Below are 25,799 nucleotides of genomic sequence, written 5' to 3' on the forward strand. Positions count from 1 at the left end.
ATCATCTCCTCGTCTTTTGTCTTCCAGAGTCGTGATCAAACTCATTTGGACTTAATTGGGAATGCCGAGTCACCCGTCCTCAGACGCTTTCGAATGAGGTGAGTCAGCAACTTTTACCTACTAAAATGGTGAGCTCTTCGAGTCGCATGAGTTTTCCCGACTCACTGTACGAATCTTTCACTTCAAGGGATCTCGCTAAATCGCTAATGTTTACGAGTTCGTCAACATACGTCGCAGTACTGGAGGGTCATCGCGATCTTCGAGTCGCATGAGTTTTCCCGACTCACTGTACGAATCTTTCACTTCAAGGGATCTCGCTAAATCGCTAATGTTTACGAGTCGTCAACATACGTCGCAGTACTGGAGGGTCATCGCGATCTTCGAGTCGCATGAGTTTTCCCGACTCACTGTACGAATCTTTCACTTCAAGGGATCTCGCTAAATCGCTAATGTTTACGAGTCGTCAACATACGTCGCAGTACTGGAGGGTCATCGCGATCTTCGAGTCACATGAGTTTTTTCGACTCACTGTACGAATCTTTCACTTCAAGGGATCTCGCTAAATCGCTAATGTTTACGAGTCGTCAACATACGTCGCAGTACTGGAGGGTCATCGCGATCTTCGAGTCACATGAGTTTTTTCGACTCACTGTACGAATCTTTCACTTCAAGGGATCTCGCTAAATCGCTAATGTTTACGAGTCGTCAACATACGTCGCAGTACTGGAGGGTCATCGCGATCTTCGAGTCGCATGAGTTTTCCCGACTCACTGTACGAATCTTTCACTTCAAGGGATCTCGCTAAATCGCTAATGTTTACGAGTCGTCAACATACGTCGCAGTACTGGAGGGTCATCGCGATCTTCGAGTCGCATGAGTTTTCCCGACTCACTGTACGAATCTTTCACTTCAAGGGATCTCGCTAAATCGCTAATGTTTACGAGTCGTCAACATACGTCGCAGTACTGGAGGGTCATCGCGATCTTCGAGTCACATGAGTTTTCCCTACTCACTGTACGAATCTTTCACTTCAAGGGATCTCGCTAAATCGCTAATATTGACGAGTCGTCAACATACGTCGCAGTACTGGAGGGTCATCGCGATCTTCGAGTCACATGAGTTTTCCCTACTCACTGTACGAATCTTTCACTTCAAGGGATCTCGCTAAATCGCTAATATTGACGAGTCGTCAACATACGTCGCAGTACTGGAGGGTCATCGCGATCTTCGAGTCACATGAGTTTTCCCGACTCACTGTACGAATCTTTCACTTCAAGGGATCTCGCTAAATCGCTAATGTTTACGAGTCGTCAACATACGTCGCAGTACTGGAGGGTCATCGCGATCTTCGAGTCGCATGAGTTTTCCCGACTCACTGTACGAATCTTTCACTTCAAGGGATCTCGCTAAATCGCTAATGTTTACGAGTCGTCAACATACGTCGCAGTACTGGAGGGTCATCGCGATCTTCGAGTCGCATGAGTTTTCCCGACTCACTGTACGAATCTTTCACTTCAAGGGATCTCGCTAAATCGCTAATGTTTACGAGTTCGTCAACATACGTCGCAGTACTGGAGGGTCATCGCGATCTTCGAGTCGCATGAGTTTTTTCGACTCGCTTTACGAATCGTTGGCGCTGTTGTCGCGGGACTCACTCGTATACGTTTACGAGTCACTCGTTCACTTCAAGGGAACTCGCTAATGTTGACGAGTCGTCAACAGACATCGCAGTACTGCAGGGTCATCGTGAACGGTGGCGCCATCTTGTGGACACTGATATCACCATATTCAATGAGCTCATAAGATATTTTATATCCATGTCGCAAAGCCTCTCCCAGATGTGTAGGACTCATTGATACTTCAGTCTGACTCGAGAGAAAGAATCGATTATCGGATCTAAGATTGACTTGGATTTAGGATTTTAAGATGCATGTTGGATCAAGTCTGAGAAACTTTTAATGACTATGAATCGCTTTAGCAGGTCTATGAGACGCTAATAAGGAAGTTCCGATATATAACCTTTCGCGCCCTCTGGTGGTGAGTCGCATCACAGAACCTAAATACAAAAGCAATGATTTATGCTGCTAGCTATATTATGGATTATAAAAGTGAACTTTAAAAGTGTTAAACTCCTTCATAATCATGCGTATGAAACTCCAATAACAGGTTTGATCCATTAAAAAAGAATAGACGTATATAAAATAAGATATAAACGAGTAGAAACGTCCTGTCTAAAGTCTCGGTAAACGATCGTACGATCGCGGGTCGACGAGCCGTCCGTCATCAGGGCAGATATAGTACATGTCGCTGGGAAAAGTACTTCTGCAGCCGAGCGAGCGCCACACGTTCATTTTATATATTTGTAACGTCCACTTGTGACGTCGGGTCCGTCTGGCTTCAATCTCCGAACCTCGGGGTCTCGCCGTCCGCTGAGAGGTTCACACGCCGCCAGCACTCGCTGTCACTGCACTTCAGGAAGTAACAACTATCTCAGCAGTACAGCAGTTACTAATGTATTTTTTTATTTCTTGTGTGACTTGTGTAGTCGCCGCAGTAGACGAACGTAACTGAAGTGCTTTTTCATTAGCTCGTCTTCTTGGTAAATACTCAGCGTTTGTACAACATTAGATTCAATCCAAATGTAAAGGTTCTGTCGCTTTTAACTCCATATTGTCCTAGTTCTGTTTCGTAACTCGTAACATGTTGTTATTTTTACTGTAGTCATTAGCGCTATGATGTTATCAAGCATAATGTAAGCTTTGTCCAGCCGTTGAACAGGAGTACCCGGAGGAAACTCAAGGCAATTGAAATGATTTTACAGTGTGCTATGTTAGTAGTTTAACGTAGTTGAACAAAATATATACATATTCCAGTGTTTCGTGTATCGTTGACATCATAGTTACTTGTTAATGCTTACACTACTTTCTGCACATGATGACAAAAGTGACACTTATTTGTCTCTTTTCTTGAACTCGTGGATAAAAGGCGAGTTCAAGGTTGGATGGCGCTACAGCTAGTGGTGAATGAAAATATCAATGTACTTGAATATCTTTATATTTTTCTACTTGACCTTATCGATATTAAATGGCACTAAATGGTCACTCTTTTTTTTCTATAGTATATTATTTTTTGTGTTGGGGTGTTAATCATATTTTATTCATCATAGTTATTTTATGGCTTATATTTAATACAGTGTGCAAAATAAAATGATTATATTTTTATTTTACCATTTTTATCATTATTATTTTATTCTTTACTATTAACATGCAAATATTTACAGCGTTTGTTAATTTTTGTGTAGCTAATAAACTAAGCTAAAAGAACAATAAAATAATTGCGATGGCTGAGGACGAGAGGATTCAGTGGACTCCAGTAGCTTTTATTTTTTATTTCTTTATTTTTGGCTTAATTATATTTCATTCTTTACCATACTTCTGTTTCCTACTAAAATGGAATAAAGTGTGTATAAAAAGTGACAGTTAACTTTTTGTTAAGTTAATTTTTTGTGTTGCAATTAAACTTCCATCCGCTAGATGGCAATAGAGCTATCTTAAGGTAATATGAAATCCCGAGAGATCCTGGCGTTGACTGTGGACAAGAGGATACAGTGAGTCCAGCAGCTTTTAAAGCTGATGTTTGGACATAGTTGGGTTTGAAAACAAATGAAAGCAGTTACGACTGAGGACGAGAGGATACTGTGAGTCCAGCAGCTTTTAAAGCTGATGTTTGGACATAGTTGGGTTTGAAAACAAATGAAAGCAGTTACGACTGAGGACGAGAGGATACAGTGAGTCCAGCAGCTTTTAAAGCTGATGTTTGGACATATTTGGGTTTGAAAACAAATGAAAGGAGTTACAACTGAGGACGAGAGGATACAGTGAGTCCGGCAGCATTTAAAGTTGATGTTTGGACATATTTTGGTTTGAAAACAAATGAAAGCAGTTACGACTGAGGACGAGAGGATACAGTGACTCCAGCAGCTTTTAAAGCTGATGTTTGGACATATTTTGGTTTGAAAACAAATGAAAGCAGTTACGACTGAGGACGAGAGGATACAGTGACTCCAGCAGCTTTTAAAGCTGATGCTTGGTTTGTAAACAAATGAAAGCAGTTACGACTTCGTCAAGAGTCATGTGGTCTGTAAATTATACAACACCAGAGTCAAGAACTCTACAATACTGCACATATATACTTGTTACTACACAATCACAATACATCATGAGATTGTTTCGTTGACACTGTTTCGTGATACGTATCGTATCGATAGATTTTTGCCGATGATCCTAATCCTGACGACACTTATCAACGTTATCTCGTTGTGTTTGTGTTGTCGCCTTCTTCACAAACCGGTGTCTCCATATCATCGCAGGAGTCTTGGAAGTGTTGAGATGAAAAGATGTGTAGTTTAATCGAGCTTCCTTCTCTTTAAATAGCACAAGATCCAGCGAAAGATTCTCAATATTGTTTCATTAGCAGTCGTCGGTAGCAGAGAGTGAACGCGAGGAAGGGGCTGACACTTTTCTGAAAGAACAAGCCTCGGGGAAATGCAACGCTCACGTCAGATGTTGTATCTTTTCGGTCCAGCACTTGTTCTGTCGGGAGCCAAGGCTTCCACGATTCCTGCCCCCCCCCCCCCACACCCCCCCTGTACTTAGCGGACCCCCAGGCCCCACTTTGATCTGCGGTAACAACCGGGACAGCAATTCAAGCATCTTGTTATATTTGACTGTTTAATCCTTCAAAGGTGTTTGTCTCAGCGATCAGCTAATGAACATCTCCATCCAGCGCCGACACGCTCCCGTGATAAGAACCTGCCGTGGAATATTTAGAAGGAGGTTCTGCTCGTTTTGTGCTCCTTCATTTTTTCCGCACCTTTTTTCCTCGTCTCGTGGGGATATGAAAAAAAATCCAGACGTTCTCATCTCCTCACGTTTCCTTCACGTTTCTTCAACGTTTTTATAGATTTTTCTTTTCTTTTTTTCCGTGGCTCCTGAGTCAGCGTTTCGTTCTTCCAGCCGGTACAATGTACTGTATCAGCAGCGGCCCCTGTGGCCCCCGGGGGTCCGAGGCCACTAAGCAAAACCAGACAAAAATAATGAGACGCTTCCGAAACTCTGCTTCTTTCTTTTGTTAGTCAAGTTTCACTTTGACATTTACCTTTAGCCGAGCGTGTTGAAGTGATTTCCGTCCTCGCGGATATTGTGTTATCGACACGTCCTGAATGTTATTTGAAGTTCAATTTTCACGCCGACTCCGAGACAATATCACTTCGGGATTGTTAAAATACGACACGTCGTAAGCCGAGGATTGATAAAATGTCATGGGTTGCGTCACATTTGGAAGCTGGACCGGGTTCTTGGTTCCGTCGGTTACTCGGACCTGGAAACACATGAGCTGTGTCTCAAATCGCATACTTGTGTACATAAACTTAGTATTTTTAGTGCATAAGTGCGTCTCAATTCTTAGTATGTGAAATGTAGTGCTCCATACACACTAAATTGTCACTAAAACACCCACAAAACTGAGTATGGATCGATGGACACTTTCTACCATAAACGACTCCATCTTCGTGAAGTTGACATTCTTGATCCAAACCAAACGTGCTGCCAGCAGGTGGCGATAGTGTTCCTACAGCTGGTTGAAATCATCGTTAAATAGTAGTAGAAGAAGAAGAAGCTGTTGCGTCATTTCCTGTTAGTGTGTAGCAGCAGAGTTTGATTTGAGACATACTATCTGTGGAGTATTAGTTACTAGTTAGTACGTACACTATCCTGATGCACACTAACCAGTGCACGAAGAGAAGTAGAAGAAGTATGTGATTTAAGACACAGCACAAAAGTTTTCCCATTTCTGTGTCTCAAATCGCTTTATCTCTTTTCTCTAGGTAGTACTGTCTCAAATCAAACTCTGCTGCTACACAGTTACCGAAAATTACTCGACAGCTTCTTCTTCTACTGCTTTTTAACGTTGATCGCAACCAGTCGTTGGAACTCTTAATGCCGACACTTGACAACACTTTTCGCCAATCGAAACAAGTAAATAAGTTGTGTTTCATTGTGTTATTACTGTTGTTGTGTTGGTTTGTGGTAAAATTAGTGTTTTCTCAAGACATTTACGTCGGTATCTGCTCCGAAGACGCGTCGTCAGTGACGTAGCTTCAGTTTAGCTTCATTTAGCTTCATTTTAGCTTCAGTTTAGCTTCAGTTTAGCTTCAGTTTAGCATCATCTACGTCACTAAGATGGCTGACGTTGAGGGTGGAAAGTGTCCATCGATCCACACTCGATTTTCCGTCCATTTGAGTGTGCCAATTAAGTGCTCATTGCGCACTACATTTTCGCACACTCCTCATCGGGACGCACTTGTGCACTCATAATACTAAGTGTAAGTGCAGAAGTGCGCGAGACACAGCCTTGTATTCCTATGACCACATACGGCAGGAGTATGGAGGTTATTCACACACAGGATCAATTGTTTCTTATTATTTGAGGTTGCGGTGAAGCTAGATGCATATTTACAGAACTGTCTGTGAGAAGAAGTTTGAGTCTGATGTCGACTCTTGTGGGTTCAATTTACTTTATTTCTCTCTGTGTTTGTCTTTTCTTGAACAGTAATTTAACCTCTTTTCTCACTTTAATTGTTGACATGAACAGTCTCTGTTTCGTATTTTATCTTAAAAGCAACATCACTAAAGGTCAGCATATATACATTAATCTTACATTTTGAAACATAAAATGACTTGTTGGGTCAGATTTGACGTTTGTTATAATAGGTTATTTTGCTGAGTTACTTCATACTAGAGGAGTGTATAGTCAAGAATCTGTTGATACGATACATATCACGATAGTGATAGTGTAGTAACAAGTATATATGTGTAGTATTGTCCAGTATTTGACTCTGGTGTTGTGATAGTGTAGTAACAAGTATATATGTGTAGTATTGTCCAGTACTTGACTCTGGTGTTGTGATAGTGTAGTAACAAGTATATATGTGTAGTATTGTCCAGTACTTGACTCTGGTGTTGTGATAGTATAGTAACAAGTATATATATGTGTAGTATTGTCCAGTACTTGACTCTGGTGTTGTGATAGTGTAGTAACAAGGATATATGTGTAGTATTGTCCAGTACTTGACTCTGGTGTTGTGATAGTATAGTAACAAGTATATATATGTGTAGTATTGTCCAGTACTTGACTCTGGTGTTGTGATAGTGTAGTTACAAGGATATATGTGTAGTATTGTCCAGTACTTGACTCTGGTGTTGTGATAGTATAGTAACAAGTATATATATGTGTAGTATTGTCCAGTACTTGACTCTGGTGTTGTGATAGTGTAGTAACAAGTATATATGTGTAGTATTGTCCAGTACTTGACTCTGGTCTTGTGATAGTGTAGTAACAAGTATATATGTGTAGTATTGTCCAGTACTTGACTCTGGTGTTGTAGTATTTACAGACCACATGACTCTTGACGAAGTCGTAACTGTTTTTATTTGTTTTCAAACCAAAATATGTCCAAAGATCAGCTTTAAAAGCTGCTGGAGTCACTGTATCCTCTCATCCTCAGTCATCACCGGGATCTCGCTGTATTTATTTCTTCCTTTAGCTAGCTCTAATGCCATCTAGCAGCTGGAAGTTTATTATTTATAATTATTATTAAATAATAAATAATAAAAATAACATAATAATAAATGATAGTGAAAATGTAGTAACTATAAAATAAAAAAAGGATTAAATAATCAATCATAAAAATAACATATTAATAAATGATGGTGAAAACATAGTAATTATAAAATCTGAAAAAATTTAAATAATCAATTACAAAAATAAGATAATAATAAATGATAGTGAAAATATAGTAATTATAAAATCTGAAAAATGTAAAATAATCAATTACAAAAATAAGATAATAATAAATGATAGTGAAAATATAGTAATTATAAAATCAGAAAAATGTAAAATAATCAATTATAAAAATAAGATAATAATAAATGATAGTGAAAATATAGTAATTATAAAATCAGAAAAATGTAAAATAATCAATTACAAAAATAAGATAATAATAAATGATAGTGAAAATATAGTAATTATAAAATCAGAAAAATGTAAAATAATCAATTACAAAAATAAGATAATAATAAATGATAGTGAAAATATAGTAATTATAAAATCAGAAAAACGTAAAATAATCAATAATAAAAATTACATCTCAAATTACAGATTATCTGGTTGATTTACTGGTTAAATTGTTCAATTCTTGTGTTTAAAAACGACTTACGTTGTGTTTGTTCCAACATTCATTCTGTATTTTCCCCTTATTCGTCCAAAAAAAATGTGGTTGAAGGTGAAAACATTTAAAAAAACGACTTCCAGGAAATGTTTTTTTTTACCGAACAATGGTTGTGTACGTAGCGACCAGAACATCCTCGTCCTGTGGAACCTCCCTCTGCTCCCAGGTGAGCCTCATCCCTGAACCTCCTCACGAGAGGGTCTTCGGTTCATGTGTGGACTTTCTCCAGGATTGTCAGTTCTGGTTTGTTTGCTTCACGGCGAGGACTCGGGCGACGCGTCCTGACGGGCTCTCCTTGAGAGTATCTTGTGCATGTCAGTCTGGATTATTGACGCACACGAGCATGTGGACGCCGTCAGCCTCCAGGAAATCTGTCTTTTTGAGCAGGAAATATCTCTTTTAGACGCTCAGGCTCGGCTTTTCAGCTCAGTGTTCGTCCAATGACTAGTTAGAGAATGTTTGATGGTGATTTACTAGTTATCTTCAACTGGATCTGATAATTAGCCTTTAGCTGCTAACTTGTATGTTCTCCTCGTGTTGTGTGGGTTTATAGATTTTATTTTATAATTACTATTTTAGTTATCTTTTATTATTATGTTATTTTTATTAATGATTATTTTTATGTTTTTTATTTTATAATTACTATACGTTCATTATAATTTATTACTATGTTATTATTGTTAATGATTATTTCATATTTTGTATTTTATAATTCCTATATGTTCATTATCATGTATTATTATGTTATTATTATTAATTATTATTTCATGTTTTTTATTTTATAATTACTATATGTTCATTATCATGTATTATTATGTTATTATTATTAATTATTATTTCATGTTTTTTATTTTATAATTACTATATGTTCATTATCATGTATTATTATGTTATTTTTATTAATGACTTCTTCATGTTTTATTTTTTTATAATTACTATATTTTCACTATCATTTATTAATATTTTTATTAATAATTATTTAACATTTTATTAATTTTATGATTAATATATAGTCACTATCATTCACTATGGTAATGTCTGTTAATGTTTTTACTTTTATAATTACTATATTTTATTTATTTTATGATTAATATATATTCAGTATACTTAATGAATATGGTATTTTTTTATTATTGATTATTTAACATTTTTCCTATTTTATAATAAGCATATTTTCACTATAATTTATTAATATTGTATTTTTATTATTGATTATTTCACATCGTTTATGTTATAATTACTATATGTTTATGATCATATATTATTGTAGTGTTATTATTGTTTATTGAATCGATGTACATTTTTGATAATTACTATATTTTCATTATCTTTTATTTTTATTATATATAATAATAATACATTGTATTTATAAGGCGCCTTTCAGAACACGGAAGGACACCATACAGACAGATTATAAAACAACAGTTTAAAACAGTAAGACAGATATTTTAAAGATAAGAAAGATAAAAAAAGTAACTTAAACTTATTGAAATGAAATTATAAAAAAAATAGTTTTATGTAATGTATTGTTCTTTTATAATTACTATATGTTCTTTATTTATTATTAATATCTTTATTTATTACTCATTTTTTATAATTGTATAATACATTATTATTTGTTTTAATCTTTTATTATTATTATTGTTTCGCTATTTTAAATGTGTACTCGATGTCTAAATACAATGTCTAATTTTTTCTTAAATTTCTATTACTACTCAAATTTCCTCTAGTTCGCGTGTGTCAATCAATCAATCAATCATGTAGGTTGTTTTCTTCAGTAATATCTTCATCGTTGCTGTTCATTCAATCTAGTGTCTTGAAGATAATGAATTCCAATGTGAAGTAGGTGGAAGTTAGCGCTCTAGCATGCTACAGTGATTCTAAAGATACCGCTAATGAATGTGACCGCAAGGTCCCTCCGCTTAGCTAGCTCGCTAACTTGATACTCACGCTGACATTTAACCCTTGACCTGAAGGTCAAAGCAACTGTTAAAGTTTACACACAGTCGTGGCATGCTAACTGGCTAGGTGAGTTAGCAAGGTTGTAATAATGGTTGATTTTTTTAGTGTTAGCAACAAAATAATAACTCACAAGGCTATAAAGTTAGCATGTTGCTACCTGACCCAACCGAAGTGAGTCATTAACTTTGTGAATTGTTGTGTAACGTACAGTTTAGTAACACAACTTAACAGCTCTTGTTCACAGCTAGCATGCTAATTATCAGTTAGCGTGTTTGTAAATATGATTTTTTACTTTAATGTTAGCAACGAAATAATAACTCACAAGGCTATAAAGTTAGCGGGTTTCTACTTGGCCAACCGAAGTGAGTCATTAACTTTGTGAATTGTTGTGTAACATACAGTGTAGTAACACAACTTCACAGCTCTTGTTCAAAGCTAGCATGCTAATTATCAGTTAGCGAGTTTATAAATATGATTTTTTATACTTTAATGTTAGCAACGAAATAATAACTCACAAGGCTATAAAGTTAGCATGTTGCTACCTGACCCAACCGAAGTGAGTCATCAATTTTGTGAATTGTTGTGTAACATACAGTTAAGTAACACAACTTAACTGCTCTTGTTCACAGCTAGCATTCTAATTATCAGTTAGCGAGTATGTCAATATGATTTTTTACTTTAATGTTAGCAACGAAATAATTACTTTCAAGGCTATAACGTTAGCGGGTTGCTACTTGGCCAACCGAAGTGAGTCATCAATTTTGTGAATTGTTGTGTAACATACAGTCTAGTAACACAACTTCACAGCTCTTGTTCAAAGCTAGCATGCTAATTAGCAGTTAGTGAGTTTGTAAATATGATTTTTTACTTGAATGTTAGCAACAAAATAATAATTTTCTACTCAAATTTCTTCTAGTTCGCGTGTGTCAATCAATCAATCAATCATGTAGGTTGTTTTCTCCAGTGATATCTTCATCGTTGCTGTTGTAGAACATTCATCTAGTGTCTTGAAGATAATGAATTCCAATGTGAAGTAGAAAAAAAGAGAAGAGGTTTTCCTCCTTCTTTTCATCCGTGAACAGCCACAGAAGCTCCACAAGAACTGACTATGAACTTAGATTTATGTTATTTTATTCCTAAAAAAAAACCTGCTCCATTCTTCTACTAAACCAGCACTGGAGAGCGTAGAATCGTATCCGAGAGCGAAGTATAAAGTATATCCCCGGTCGAGCCCCCCCGCCTGGTCTACAGTTAAGTGAACACCTCTTTAACCGTGCGTGGCTATGCCCCCCTCGTCACCCCGGCCTGGCAGTTAGCATAGGGGGCTTGATAAACCTGACACCGGGAGATGGATTTCCCAGCCAGTCCCGCTTCCCGACGAGTAATGGGAATCCAGAGCGTATCAAATGCTGGTGCCAGTGCAGCGCCGGGTCCTTCTGGGAGTGCAGGTGGTCGTCCGATCCCTTTGTGAAGCCCCCCCGCTGTCTCCCCGAAGTGGCCATGGAGACGTGGGCGAGATTATTTTGGCGTTCAGGTTACACGCCGGCTCCTTCACTAGCTATTAGTCACACTATGATTCCACTGTCCGCTCACATTTCCGTGTCGCTCCCCGCGGACCCCGGAAAAAAAGGTCAGAGCGTGTTTTAGTGGTTTATTTGTCCGCTTTGATTAGTTTCTCCGTCACCCTCGGACGCCCGCCGTCGTTCCTCGCCCGGCGTTTCTAATGAGGAATAAAGAAGCGGCTGATTTTTAAAAAAAAGGACGTTTTCATTTTGGATTTTGGGGAGAAAAGGGGTTTGAGGATTTCCCCGCGAGACCGGATGTTTGTTCTCTTATAAATCTGCCTCCGCACCCGATCGATCACGCGTATTGATCGGCTTTATTGACCTGTTTGCTCGTGCAAATAGAAGGCAGGAGTGTTGTTTTATCTCAGGGAGACAATTGTTTCGTAGGAAAGACTCACAAGTATTCTTGGAGTCACTGATGAAATCCTGACACATCAGAGTTAATTATGCCTTTATTTTGTCAATATTAACTGAGAAAATGTAGAAATTCACAATATTAAAAATTAGGAGAAAAAAAGGGTACAAATTATATCTATAAATGACATATATACTGTTTATATACTGTATATATACAGGGTTCCTACGTATCCATGAAGATCTTAAAAGCATTTAAATTAATTGACATTAAAGTGTTTCAAATCCAATTTACAAAGACTCAAAACTGTGACGCGTGAGATTTTATGTAAGTTTGAAATCTAACATTTATTAAGTAATTAATTTGTTTTAAATTAGACATGAGAACGTATACGACGCACAATGTATTTACTGGATAGTTTTCAGTGGATAAAAAAAACTATTTATTTAACGTTAAAGTAAAATTTTGGATAATATTGTCCCAAAACCTAGTTTACTGATGTGGGGTTTAGGTCTTTAAATTGAATTAAAAATGGTATTAAACAAATAAATATACCCTAAATTAATAAATATAAATAAATAACAATAATAATAAATATACATTGTGCGTTTACTATGACTATCACCAGCATTTATCTTGTTATTTAATCTATTTTGAACAACAAGTTGCATCATTTAAAAGTCATGATTAAGTTGCTAAAGTGTCGCTGACGCCATTTTATATTTAAAGTAAAGTACGGTAGAAGTTAGCGCTCTAGCATGCAACAGTGATTCTAAAGATACCGCTAATGAATGTGACCCTTCGCTTAGCTAGCTCGCTAACTTGATACTCACGCTGACATTCAACCCTTGACCTGAAGGTCAAAGCAACTGTTAAAGTTTACACACAGTTGTGGCATGCTAACTGGCTAGGTGAGTTAGCAAGTTTGTAATAATGTTAACAGCGAAATAATAACTCTCAAGGCTAAAAGTTAGCGGGTTGGTACTTGGCCAAACTGAAGTGAGTCATCAATTTTGTGAATTGTTGTGTAACAGCTAAGTAACACAACTTAACTGCTCTTGTTCACAGCTAGCATGCTAATTATCAGTTAGCGAGTTTGTAAATATGATTTTTTATTTGAATGTTAGCAGCAAAATAATAAGTCTCAAGGCTATAAAGTTAGCATGTTGCTACCTGACCAAACCGAAGTGAGTCATCAATTTTGTGAATTTTTGTGTAACATACAGTTTAGTAACACAACTTAACAACTCTTGTTCACAGCTAGCATGCTTATTATCAGTTAGCGAGTTTGGAAATATGTTTTTTTATTTTAATGTTAGCAACGAAATAATAACTCAAAAGGCAAAAAAATTAGCTTTTGCTACCTGACCAAACCGAAGTGAGTCATCAATTTTGTGAATCATTGTGCAACGTACAGTTTAGTAACACAACTTAACAGCTCTTGTTCACCGCTAGCATGCTAATTATCAGTTAGCGAGTTTGTGAATATCATTTTTCATTTTAATGTTAGCAACGAAATAATAACTCTCAAGGCTATAAAGTTAGCTGGTTAGCTGAGTCATCAATTTTCTAAACATAACATACAGTCTAATAACACTTGGGTACAGGTAGCATGCTAATTAGCAGTAAGCTTGTTCGTAAATATGATTTCTTTCCATTTTACTGACCCAATAATAACTGTATAGGCTGTAAAGTGAGTTGGCTTGCTAACTCGCTAACCAAAGTAAGTGAGAAATGTTTCGTTGTGTAACTTTAAGTCGAGTGTTTACGTTATAATTGAAGGTCAACCGAATAAACCCATGTTCGTGAGCAATAATGCTGTTTCGTTTGAGGAAAGCATTCGAGCCAAATCACCCTTAAGCAAGTAGAAATTGACATGTTTTGTCCGTCGACGTCTCTTCAGGCTTCATGTGCTGAAGCACGAGCTATACGAGTGTCGAGCGGTTCAACATATATATTACTTCACTCCCCCCTGTCACGCCAAGAGGCCTGGGAAGAATCTGGGGTCTCAAGAGTCATCCGACACAACAGCCCGGCTATAAATATTGTCTCTTGTCAAGGTTTTCATGTTCCATTTGTGTTGAGCTCATGAAAGACAGCCTGCCTGTGGTGTTTGACATCATACTGAAGGGTATACATGTCACTCCGGGAAGCTGGGAAAAAAAAAACAACGTCTCGTCAATGGGGCGTGGACGGGTTTTTTTTTTCCGACCGACGCCGGATTTAGCATCGAAAACGTGATTTCGAAAGCGTTCTTTCATAAATTAATCTCTCCTTTTGTCTCGGCTGAACATCTTAGCTGCGCTCGCTGCTTCTCTTTCGCTGCTATCTTTCCCCGTCATAAATAATGTGATGAAGATAAGAGTCGCCGCTTCTTGAATAATGTGCTGTGTTTACTGTGACGTATAGTTTTTTCTGCCCGTGATTTGTAAACCCAGCAGTAGTTTATCTGCACTAAAACCTGCGATGTTGCTGACAAGAGAGCATCATGGTCAGTTCCTTAGATTTGATTGAGAATCTTTTCTTGAATAATGAAAATGGCTTAACTTTGTTACGAGTTCTACTTCATGCATGCTCTGCCCTCTACAGACAGTTGCTAAGGGTTGCCTCCCTGATGGTTCCTGGAGAATCGGCCTGTAAAGTCAATGATTCCCGACTTCCTGCTATCGCTAACATTAGCACTACGTGATAGCTTGTCAAATGGGTTCTGAGATTTCTACAATACTTCATTGTCTTGAGTTTCTTAAATGGAATGTAAATCCAAATGGTTCCAGACCTCATAGACCTGGATTTTGGACGGCTAGCATTCATTTTTTTAACGCTTTATCCCGGGGTCGGGGTCGCGGGGAAACTGGAGCCTATCCCAGTATCATAGGGCGAGAGGGCTCTTGTTCACAGCTAGCATGCTAATTATCAGTTAGCAAGTTTGTGAATAGGATTATTTATTTTAATGATAGCAACGAAATAATAACTCAAAAGGCTATAAAGTTAGCGGGTTGCTACTTGGCCAAACCAAAGTTGAGTCATCAATTTTGTGAATTATTGTGCAACATACAGTTTAGTAACACAACTTAACAGCTCTTGTTCACAGCTAGCATGCTAATTATCAGTTAGCGAGTTTGTAAATATGATTTTTTACTTTAATTTTAGCAACAAAATAATAACTTTCTAGGCTATAAAGTTAGGGGATACCCTGGACACACAAAGACAGACAACCATTCACACACAAACTCATACCTATGGACAATTTACAACAAGTTCCCAATCAACCTCTGTATGTTTTTGGACTGTGGGAGGAAACCGGAGTGCCCGGAGTAAACCCAAGCAACACGGGGAGAACATACAAACTACACTGTAAATCCAAAATGGGTTCCAGACCTCTTGGACCTGGATTTTGGATGGCTTTTGCTTTTACGATATTGTTTCTAAATAAACTGAATACATTGTTTACCCGAACCCTAGTTGTGACGGTAGCGTCAGGCTGACCCGATTCACGCCCTCACGACCCTTAACCCTTAAATTAAAATAGTATTTCCGGAGCACTGGGACGGAGTAGGTAGGCAGGTAGGTAGAACTTTATTGATCCCTCAGGAGGTCTCCTTCGGGAAATTGTTTTTTTTCCAATCAGCCACAGCAAATACAGCAATTATTGGTTATATGTACTGGTATATATTATATATGTATGTAAGTAAGTAAGTAAGTAAGTAACTTTTATTTGTATAGCGCTTTTCCAGACCAGGGTCACAAAGCGCTTAAACAATCAAAACAATATTCAATAAAGTATATATTTTAAAGATCAAGATAAAACTGATAACATAACAGGAGTTCCAGAAAATCAAGGAAAAGCGTGAACAAATGTATGTATGTATGGTATATATATGTATTGGTATATAAGTATTGGTATAGTATGGAGTATTGGTTGGAAAGCATTTCTGATTGGCACCAATTTGAGCTATCTTGTTCAGGTGTAGGTCATAAAAACACTATCCTAGTTTGCTTAGACTAGTCGGTGTGAGACTGCAGACCCAGAGTCAAACCCAGTCGAGGTAACTGACCCTGGTACGAGTCCTCCATGAATTCCAAACCCTCTTAAATCTGTTAGTTTCAGCAGAAAGAAAAAGGAGCTAAGAAAGAAAAAACCCAGAAAGAAAAAGAAAAAAAACACCTGGTGAGAGCCATCAGACGGTGCTGGAGGACATTGCCTCACGGTTCACTAACCATTCTAGTTGGTGTCAGTCCAGGCCCGGTCAGCTGCCGAGCCCCAGAGTTCGTCTCGGGAAATGAAAGTCCCTCCTCTGCACATTCCCACTTTCTCTGTGATGGGAGCGCTTCACCTGCGACCTTCGACCCCGGACTAAAATAATGCCTTCTGGTGGGCGGACGAGGGAAGCGGCGGCGCTCCTAATGCTCCCGGACAGCGGGGAGCCTGCCCAGAATTCCGTGACTTCAGGAATGCTGATCCCTCCGTCCCGCCCCCGCATTAACACTCGGAGATGTCGACGGATGGAATATATACGGAGGACGATTTTCTTCATGGTTACGGATCTTTCCGAGCCAGAGAAACTAGCTTTAAACGACTCTGAATTAATAAATGACACTTTAAGGAGGTTGTTTTTTTACTGTTTGCAGTTAATAGTCGCTCGCGATGGTGCGAGTTTATCAATTCAACCAAATGGCGGTAAATCGGTCGCTTCGCAAATTAATAACTCATGAATTTTTGTTCCGCTGCTATAATTAGAAGCTTTTTTTTTATTATTATTATCACTTTTAATTATTGTCGCCTTCCACTCGGTTCACTTCCATCTGTGACTCGGCTATGAATAGTTCCAAGCAAGTCGGATTTGATATTGTGTGCAATTAAGCGTTGGCTGTTTGTGTCTTTTTGACTGGCATCGGGAATCTTTTTTTTTAATGTTAGCAACAAAATAATAATTTAAAAGGCTATAAAGTTAGCTGGTTGCTACTTGGCCAACCAACTAAGTCATCAATTTTTTTAGATTTTTGTGTAACGTACAGTTTAGTAACACAACTTTACAGCTCTTGTTCACAGATAGCATGCTAATTATCAGTTAGCGAGTTTGTAAATATGTTTTTTTTTTAATGTTAGCAACGAAATAATAACTCTCTAGGCTATAAAGTTAGCTGGTTAGCTGAGTCATCAATTTTGTGAACTTTTGTGTAACATGCAGTTAAGTAACACAACTTAACATTCCTTTTTCATAGCTAGCATGCTAATTATCATTTAGCGAGTTTGTAAATATGATTTTTTTTATTTTAAAGTTAGCAACGAAATAATTACTCTCAAGGCTATAACGTTAGCGTGTTGCTATTTTGCCAAACCAAAGTGAGTTATCAATTTTGTGAATTGTTGTGTAATTTTTGAATGTTGCGCTGCTATAATTAATTATTAATTATTTTTTATTATTATTATCACTTTTAATTATTGTCACCTTCCACTCGGTTCACTTCCATCTGTGACTCGGCTATGAATAGTTCCAAGAGAGTCGGATTTGATATTGTTTGCAATTAAGCGTTGGCTGTTTGTGTCTTTTCGGCCGGGCGTCGGCGAACAATGGCGGCTTATTTTCCACGTCAGTCAAGACTTTCGGGGTCGGTGAAAACCACCCCCCGCACATGAGCGAAGTGGCACATGTGATGGATTACTGTTTTATTCAGCAGCTTTCCATCTGTTGTGCCGGCGCTCGCACACATTCGCGCCTGTGTCGGGATCATTGCCGGAATGTGGCGTTGGCACTTTTCGATGTTTATATATAGAGGAGAATAAGTTGCACCGTCGTCTCTGAAGTGAAAGCGATTTTGATACACAAAACATCAAATCCAACGACTTTTTTTAAGTATTCTATAAAGTTTGTTTTCTCACTTCTGTAGCTCGTTTTCAGACAAATCTATACTCGTCACTTCATCTTTCAAGTTTCCAATCACTTTTCACGCTAGAAGCTACTTCACTTCTTAGAACTTCTGTAAACTCGACAACAAAGTTCCCAGAACCAGAACTATTCTCCTGTTCTCTTGAAACAAAGATCAAAAATGTATTTATAAATAAAAATGTATAAATATAAATGAAACTTTATTAAATATATGTTAAAGCCAAATACGCCTCATTTATAGTTTAGTAAAAACTGCTTAAGAAAAGATTGTGGCCCCCTTAAGCTTTATTTTATGACCCACTTTTGGGTCCCGACCCACCATTTTCAGATGCACTAAACAAAAAAAAGAAGCTAGTTGAGTTTGTCATGAAGTTTTCAAGAACATTAATCGTATACGGTTTGTGTTTAATTAATTTTTACTTTTTAAAAAAAAAAAATGTATCTTAAACTAGCGTCTTAACATGTCAAGCGCCACAAGCTAATTTTACTACTTTTCGTCAAAACAAAACACTCTGAGTGGCTTGGTAACAAATGTCTCACGGACGTGGGACCCCGGGGCCCGTGGACCGCCGTCCTAGGAGACTCTTTTGTCACGTGTTCCAAGGAACCGCAAATTGGATTTGTTCTAAGAATAATAGGAGATTTAGACTTTTGAATTCATTTTTTATTGGGTGTTTCGAGTGGCCGTTGGTTTAAAGCGCCAAAAAAACACTTTATACCATTGAGTTGTCGCCGAAAAGGTAGGTCTACCACCAGGGGGATGGAAGTCAACCGGGCGAACCTTGTTCACGGCTAGCATGCTAATTAGCAGTTAGCAAGTTTGTAAATATGTTTTTTATTTTAATGTTAGCAAAGAAATAATAACTCTCAAGGCTACAACATTAGCGGGTTGCTACCTGACCAAACCAAAGTGAGTCATCAATTTTGTGAATTGTTGTGTAACATACAGTCTAATAACACTTGTTTACAGGTAGCATGCTAATTAGCAGTTAGCGAGTTCGTAAATATGATTTCCTTTTCATTTTAGTGACACAATAATAACTGTATACGCTATAAAGTGAGTTGCATTGCTAACTAGCTAACCAAAGTATGTAAGAAATGTTTTGTTGTATAACTTTCAGTCGAGTGTTAAAACACTTTATACCATTGAGTTGTAGCCGAAAAGGTAGGTCTACTGCCAGGAGGGTGTGGTTGGGGGTCTTAAGGTAGCGGCAAATTCAAATTAATGTATCTCTTTAGCCAATGAATGGATGGCTTGGGGAACCCGTGCGACCACAGTTGAGGTGTCATCCTAAAACAAAGCGTCCGTGTACATGTTTATCCTCGAGTCTTAAAGCTGGATATTGTTAAAGTCAGCCGAGCGTGGCGCCCTGATCCCCGCGCCGTGCTGCTGCCGTGGCACTGTAAAAAAAAAAACCTGACAAACGAGGTACAAGATGCGTAAGTAACAATCCCGGCGCCGAGACACGAACCTCCACCTTCAGCCCTCCGGCGAAGACGGAGCGGCCCGTCGAGCCGGCGGACTTTGATGAATCTAAAAACCTTTCGGTAAGAGCTTCCTAATAAAAGCCCCGCGGAGCCGAGAGCAGCCGCCGGGAGGAGGCGGCGCTCCGGCTCCGACAAGGACGGCCTCAAATCCACACGGAAGGATAATACGCCGCCTCGCTCGCCCTCTCGGAGATAAGTCGCCCGGCGAGAGTGAGACGTGTCGGTGTTAGAAGTCAACAAAAATATATTTGATCGCGGGCTTTTCATAAGTTTCAGTCGACGTTTATTTCATTTGACGGCGAAGCAATAAAGATGTAAAGAGACGAGTGCGGAGCTTGTGTGGATTTTATTGTTAATAACATATTTTATTAGGATTTTCGACTCTTTCCAGGAGTCGCACGATTCCTACCTCTGTGTCTCTCTGAAGCATTATGACCATCGCGAGTTGATATTGACGTAAATGCAGTGGTTAGCACGGACGCCTCCATGCAAGAAGGTTTCTGGTTCGCTTCCACCTTTTTGTGCTAGCGTGGTGTCGTCAGCTGCTAGTGGTGGAGGTCTAAAACTAGTGGAATGTCAATATGGCATGTTCGTCAAAGGGTGTTGTAGCTCTTTAGCTAATGTAAGTAAGTAAGTAATTTATATTTCTATCCAATAAAGTATATACTACAAAAAAGTCAAGATAACACCAAGACAAACACAGGGGTCTCAGAAAATCAAGGAAAAGCACGAATAAAAGTGTCTTGAGATGTTTCTTGAAGGAGTCAGTAGATCATCAAACACAGATGTTTCTTGAAGGAGTCAGTAGATCATCAAACACAGATGTTTCTTGAAGGAGTCAGTAGATCATCAAACACAGATGTTTCTTGAAGGAGTCAGTAGGTCATCAAACACAGATGTTTCTTGAAGGAGTCAGTAGATCATCAAACACAGATGTTTCTTGAAGGAGTCAGTAGATCATGAAACACAGATGTTTCTTGAAGGAGTCAGTAGATCATCAAACACAGATGTTTCTTGAAGGAGTCTGTAGATCATCAAATACAGAGATGTTTCTTGAAGGAGTCAGTAGATCATCAAACACAGATGTTTCTTGAAGGAGTCAATAGATAATCAAACACAGATGTTTCTTGAAGGAGTCAGTAGATCATCAAACACAGATGTTTCTTGAAGGAGTCAGTAGATCATCAAACACAGATGTTTCTTGAAGGAGTCAGTAGATCATCAAACACAGATGTTTCTTGAAGGAGTCAGTAGATCATCAAACACAGATGTTTCTTGAAGGAGTCAGTAGATCATCAAACACAGATGTTTCTTGAAGGAGTCAGTAGATCATCAAACACAGATGTTTCTTGAAGGAGTCAGTAGATCATCAAACACAGAGATGTTTCTTGAAGGAGTCAGTAGATCATCAAACACAGATGTTTCTTGAAGGAGTCAGTAGATCATCAAACACAGATGTTTCTTGAAGGAGTCAGTAGATCATCAAACACAGATGTTTCTTGAAGGAGTCAGTAGATCATCAAACACAGATGTTTCTTGAAGGAGTCAGTAGATCATCAAACACAGATGTTTCTTGAAGGAGTCAGTAGATCATCAAACACAGGTGTTTCTTGAAGGAGTCAGTAGATCATCAAACACAGGTGTTTCTTGAAGGAGTCAGTAGATCATCAAACACAGATGTTTCTTGAAGGAGTCAGTAGATCATCAAACACAGATGTTTCTTGAAGGAGTCAGTAGATCATCAAACACAGATGTTTCTTGAAGGAGTCAGTAGATCATCAAACACAGATGTTTCTTGAAGGACTCAGTAGATCATCAAACACACAGATGTTTCTTGAAGGAGTCAGTAGATCATCAAACACAGATGTTTCTTGAAGGAGTCAGTAGATCATCAAACACAGATGTTTCTTGAAGGAGTCAGTAGATCATCAAACACAGATGTTTCTTGAAGGAGTCAGTAGATCATCAAACACAGATGTTTCTTGAAGGAGTCAGTAGATCATCAAACACAGATGTTTCTTGAAGGAGTCAGTAGATCATCAAACACAGAGATGGTTCCAAAGCTTAGGAGCAACAGTCTGGAAGGATTTCTCTCCTCTGGTCTGGAAGTTCAGGAACCATCAGTAGATTCTGATCCACAGACCTCAGAGCCCGAGCTGGGGTGTAAGTCTGGATCAGATCACTGATGGAAGGTCTGACCATGAATAGATCTGAAAGTAAGAACCAGAATTTTAAAATGATCCTGAAAGAAACTGGCAGCCAGTGAAGAGTTTGAAGGATCAGGAGAAATGTGAGTTCTTCTACTAGAGCAGCTCATAATTGTAGCTGCAGAGTCCTGAATCAAATGTAAATGTATAGAAAAGACAACATCAGCTCACTTAGATTCTTTGCAAAACTTCTCTATAGGTCGTGCTTTGGTTTTCTCCAACAGTCCAAAAACATACAGAGGTTGATTGATAACCCCAAATTCAAAAATTCAAATTTCACTCATTTTGTACTCACCCTCATGTCGAGTAAGAGTTGGGATTATTTTCAGAGTAATCTGTTCTTTTTTAGAGTTATAGACAAACATGTTTGTTCATTTTAATGTAGCGACAGGAGCTCAGTTGTCTTCGTCTTCGTCCAAAAAGACACTTAAAAACATCCAAATACTGCTCGTCTGTAACGTCCCTCTTGGATTGAAGCCTTTACAAGATAGATTGTTACGGAAAAACTGAAAAAAAGTCTGTATTTGAGCTATTTGTTGTTTAGCGGAAGCTGCTAAGCCAACATCATGTACTGACAGGAAGTACTCCAGGTAAATATGGCACAATAACGCTCCCGCTGTAATCGAAATTTGTTTACTCACAAACTCTGTCTTGTTTACGTTTCTTGTCGAGGCTTCAATCCAAGAGGGACGTTACTGACGAGCAGTATTTGGATGTTTTTAAGTGTCTTTTTTGGACGAAGATGAAGACAAATGAGCTCCAGTCGCTACATTAAAATGAACAAACATTGTTGTCTATAACTCTTAAAAAAGGAACCGATTACTCTGAAAATAATCCCAACCCTTAGTCGACAGGTGAGTAGAAAATGAGTGAAGTTTTAAATTGTCTATAGGTTTGTGTGTATCACATTTTGTGTGTCCTGGGACAAACTGCTAATGTGTTCAGGGAATAAGTTTCCTGCAGATGTTGTTCCCTAATTGTTGTCTTCCTTTTGCTCTATCTCTGACATTCCAGGTCTAAACATGCAAACCAAACACTTGTATTATTCAAGCCAGAGTTTGTCGTTGGTTTACAACAAGATAAAAAAGTAGGTCACTTGCTGGGAGGGGTCTTAAATTAGTGGAAAGTCTATAAGGCGGATCCTATAAAAGGTATCGTAGCGCTTTAGCTAATGGGAATGTATGAAGAAAACGATGTCGGAAGAGTTTTAAAATCCTTTAAATCGTAACATCGTCGTTGAATTTTCAACTTCAGCTAAAAAGGTTTCTAGTGTCGTACCGCCCGACGTGACCCCGATGGTTCTATGCTCCCCCTGTTCCCATACTGTAGTACAACAGTCGCACTAAACCTGTAGAAATTCATGACTCAACGACCGACCAGCGAGATGCCTGATCTGCACTTCCTTCACTATATTCTTTCATTTCCTCTCTCGTTGAAGCATGTTTCCATTAATAGTCTGATGAATTATGTAGAGTTCAGAGGTCGTATGGTTGTGGTTCAAGTGGGTTTAGATACATGGATATTTAAATAAAAAAAAGGCTGATAAAGGCTCTTCAATTCAACTGCAGAAGGAGTTCTGATCCTCGACGAATGATCTCAGAACGAAGAGTCTCATGTGTTTCTAATGTAAATAAAAGTGTCTGGCCAAAACGTCTGGACAGGAAGTGGTAGCAGAGGAAAGAGTCGCAGAAGAAAACTGGATCAGATGGATTAAAATAAAGAGTTATTATAACAAAAGAAAAAAAGTTCTCTCCCTCTAACAGCTTTAGCTTATTAGCATAATAGCTTCATTTAATTGGTTATTAGTATTTTCCGCCTCATCAATGCCTTTGGTCTTTACTTTCATGAACCGTTTTCTGGTTTTTACTTACATTTGGATGGAAAGTTAAATCTGGAGAACCTGTTGCCGCTCTTTTCCCCCTGTAGTTAAAAAAACATATTCAAGTAAGTCACTCTGCCTCTTGCCCTAGGAAGCTGGGACACACTCCAGGGGTGTTTATTGTCAAGAATCTGACGATATGATACATATCACGATACACAAACAGCAATACAATACATTATGATACTGTAGTAACAAGAATACATGTGTAGTATTGTCGAGTACTTGACTCTGGTGTTGTGATACTGTAGTAACAAGGATATATGTGTAGTATTTTCAATACTTGACTCTGGTGTTGTGATAGTGTAGTAACAAGTATATATGTGTCGTATTTTCGAGTACTTGACTCTGGTGTTGTGATAGTGTAGTAAAAAGTATATATGTGTAGTATTGTCGAGTACTTGACTCTGGTGTTGTGATAGTGTAGTAAAAAGAATATATGTGTAGTATTGTCTAGTACTTGACTCTGGTGTTGTGATACTGTAGTAACAAGGATATATGTGTAATATTGTCGAGTACTTGACTCTGGTGTTGTGATACTGTAGTAACAAGGATATATGTGTAGTACTGTCGAGTACTTGACTCTGGTTTTGTGATAGTGTAGTAACAAGGATATATTTGTAGTATAGTCGAGTACTTGACTCTGGTGTTGTGATAGTGTTGTAGCAAGTATATATGTGTAGTATTTTCGAGTACTTGACTCTGGTGTTGTGATAGTGTAGTAACAAGAATATATTTGTTGTATTTTCGAGTACTTGACTCTGGTGTTGTGATAGTGTAGTAAGAAGGATATATTTGTAGTATAGTCGAATACTTGACTCTGGTGTTGTGATACTGTAGTAAGTATACTGTATCCTCTCGTCCTCAGTCATCACCGGGATCTCACAGTACTTACTGCTGCCCTCTAGCGGCCGGAAGTTTTTCGACAACAAAAAAAATGAACAATCACTGTGAATATTTGCGTTTTAATTGAAAATAAAAGAATACAACTTGAATAATTTTATTGAATACACACTTCATTGAAAGACAAACCATTAAATAACTATGATATAAAAATCCAAAGTCAGAAAAAAATAATTATTTATTTCATCGACACATTGATGTTGAACATGTAGTTGTGAAGAGAAACATGTGTATTGATATTTTCTCTCACCCCTGTGAAGAGAGTTGTGTTACAGGATCAAACGCACACTCATGCGTGACGTCGACTTGCTGCGGGTTCGATGACCACGACGGCGTCGGGTTTCAAAGGCAGGTGTAAACACACCAGAGCGCCGTTGTTGTCGTTCTTTTACCAGGTGTTTAAACGTCTCACTTTTTAACAAAATACTTTGTTTTTTCAAATACATTTAAAAATGTCGCTCACGCGTCTGTGACTGAGGTTCGACACAACAATAGCTCATCAGTCCAAACAGAAAACTGGATCCCGGTTCAGTACTTTAAAAAAGCCGCAGTGTTTTGATCACCTCCCACCAACCGTCTGGTTCCGAGGAAGGGTTGCGGGGGTGGTGGCGAGGGGAGGGTGGCGTGGGGGGGGCGGGCCAGAGGGGAGAGCGAGGGCACGGCGCTGTAACGCCGGTGTTGCTTCATTTCCTCGTTTTAATTGGGCTATCTAAATGCATCCTGGGTTTGTCAATACCCGCCGGGGTCCCAGATAAAAATGATTTGTCTCGTGCTCCGCTCACGCCCGCCAGTTGTCAGCGCTGTAATGGAGAGTCCTTCTTGTTTCTGATTTTCAATGAGTGGCGGGTAAACACCCCCCCCCACTCGCCCGCCGTCCTTCCTCCTCCTGCCGTTTCTCCGGCTGTAACTAATACGTCAATACAGTCGTGATGCGAGCGCCGCCGCCGGAGCGTTAACACGCCGACATATTCACACGACTTATTTGTTCAGACGCTCTGAAGGTCACACCAGTAAAAGCGAACCTTATCTTTTTCTCGCCCATGTGTGGCGTCACCTTTTTTTTTTTAACCTTATCAGTCCCGGCGTCCTTGGTCCTTGTTGTGTTTCTCACAAACGTATGAAGCTCTTCGCCACCGTCGGTTATTTGACCTTTGATCTTTTTCGTAGCGTGGCGACGATGAGATGATTTTTTTTTTTTTTTTCGAGTTCCCGGGAAGTTCACGGAGTTGTTTTTCGTGTTATTGTTTGACTTTTGCGTCGACGGA

At 38.6% G+C, this 25,799-nt stretch overlaps 1 protein-coding gene across 1 annotated transcript in view; it reads left to right on the top strand.

The window, feature by feature from the left end:
* ptprfb (protein tyrosine phosphatase receptor type Fb) overlaps nt 1–25,799 on the top strand; it is a 229,339-nt gene that overhangs the window by 40,745 nt on the left and 162,795 nt on the right. The window contains exon 2 of the mRNA XM_087811318.1: nt 28–98. The gene's annotated coding sequence lies outside the window, so the exon portion shown is untranslated. The remainder of the gene's footprint in view (nt 1–27; nt 99–25,799) is intronic.

This window comes from Callionymus lyra, chromosome 16 (assembly GCF_982586985.1).
Source record: "Callionymus lyra chromosome 16, fCalLyr1.hap1.1, whole genome shotgun sequence".
Taxonomy (NCBI): domain Eukaryota; kingdom Metazoa; phylum Chordata; class Actinopteri; order Syngnathiformes; family Callionymidae; genus Callionymus; species Callionymus lyra.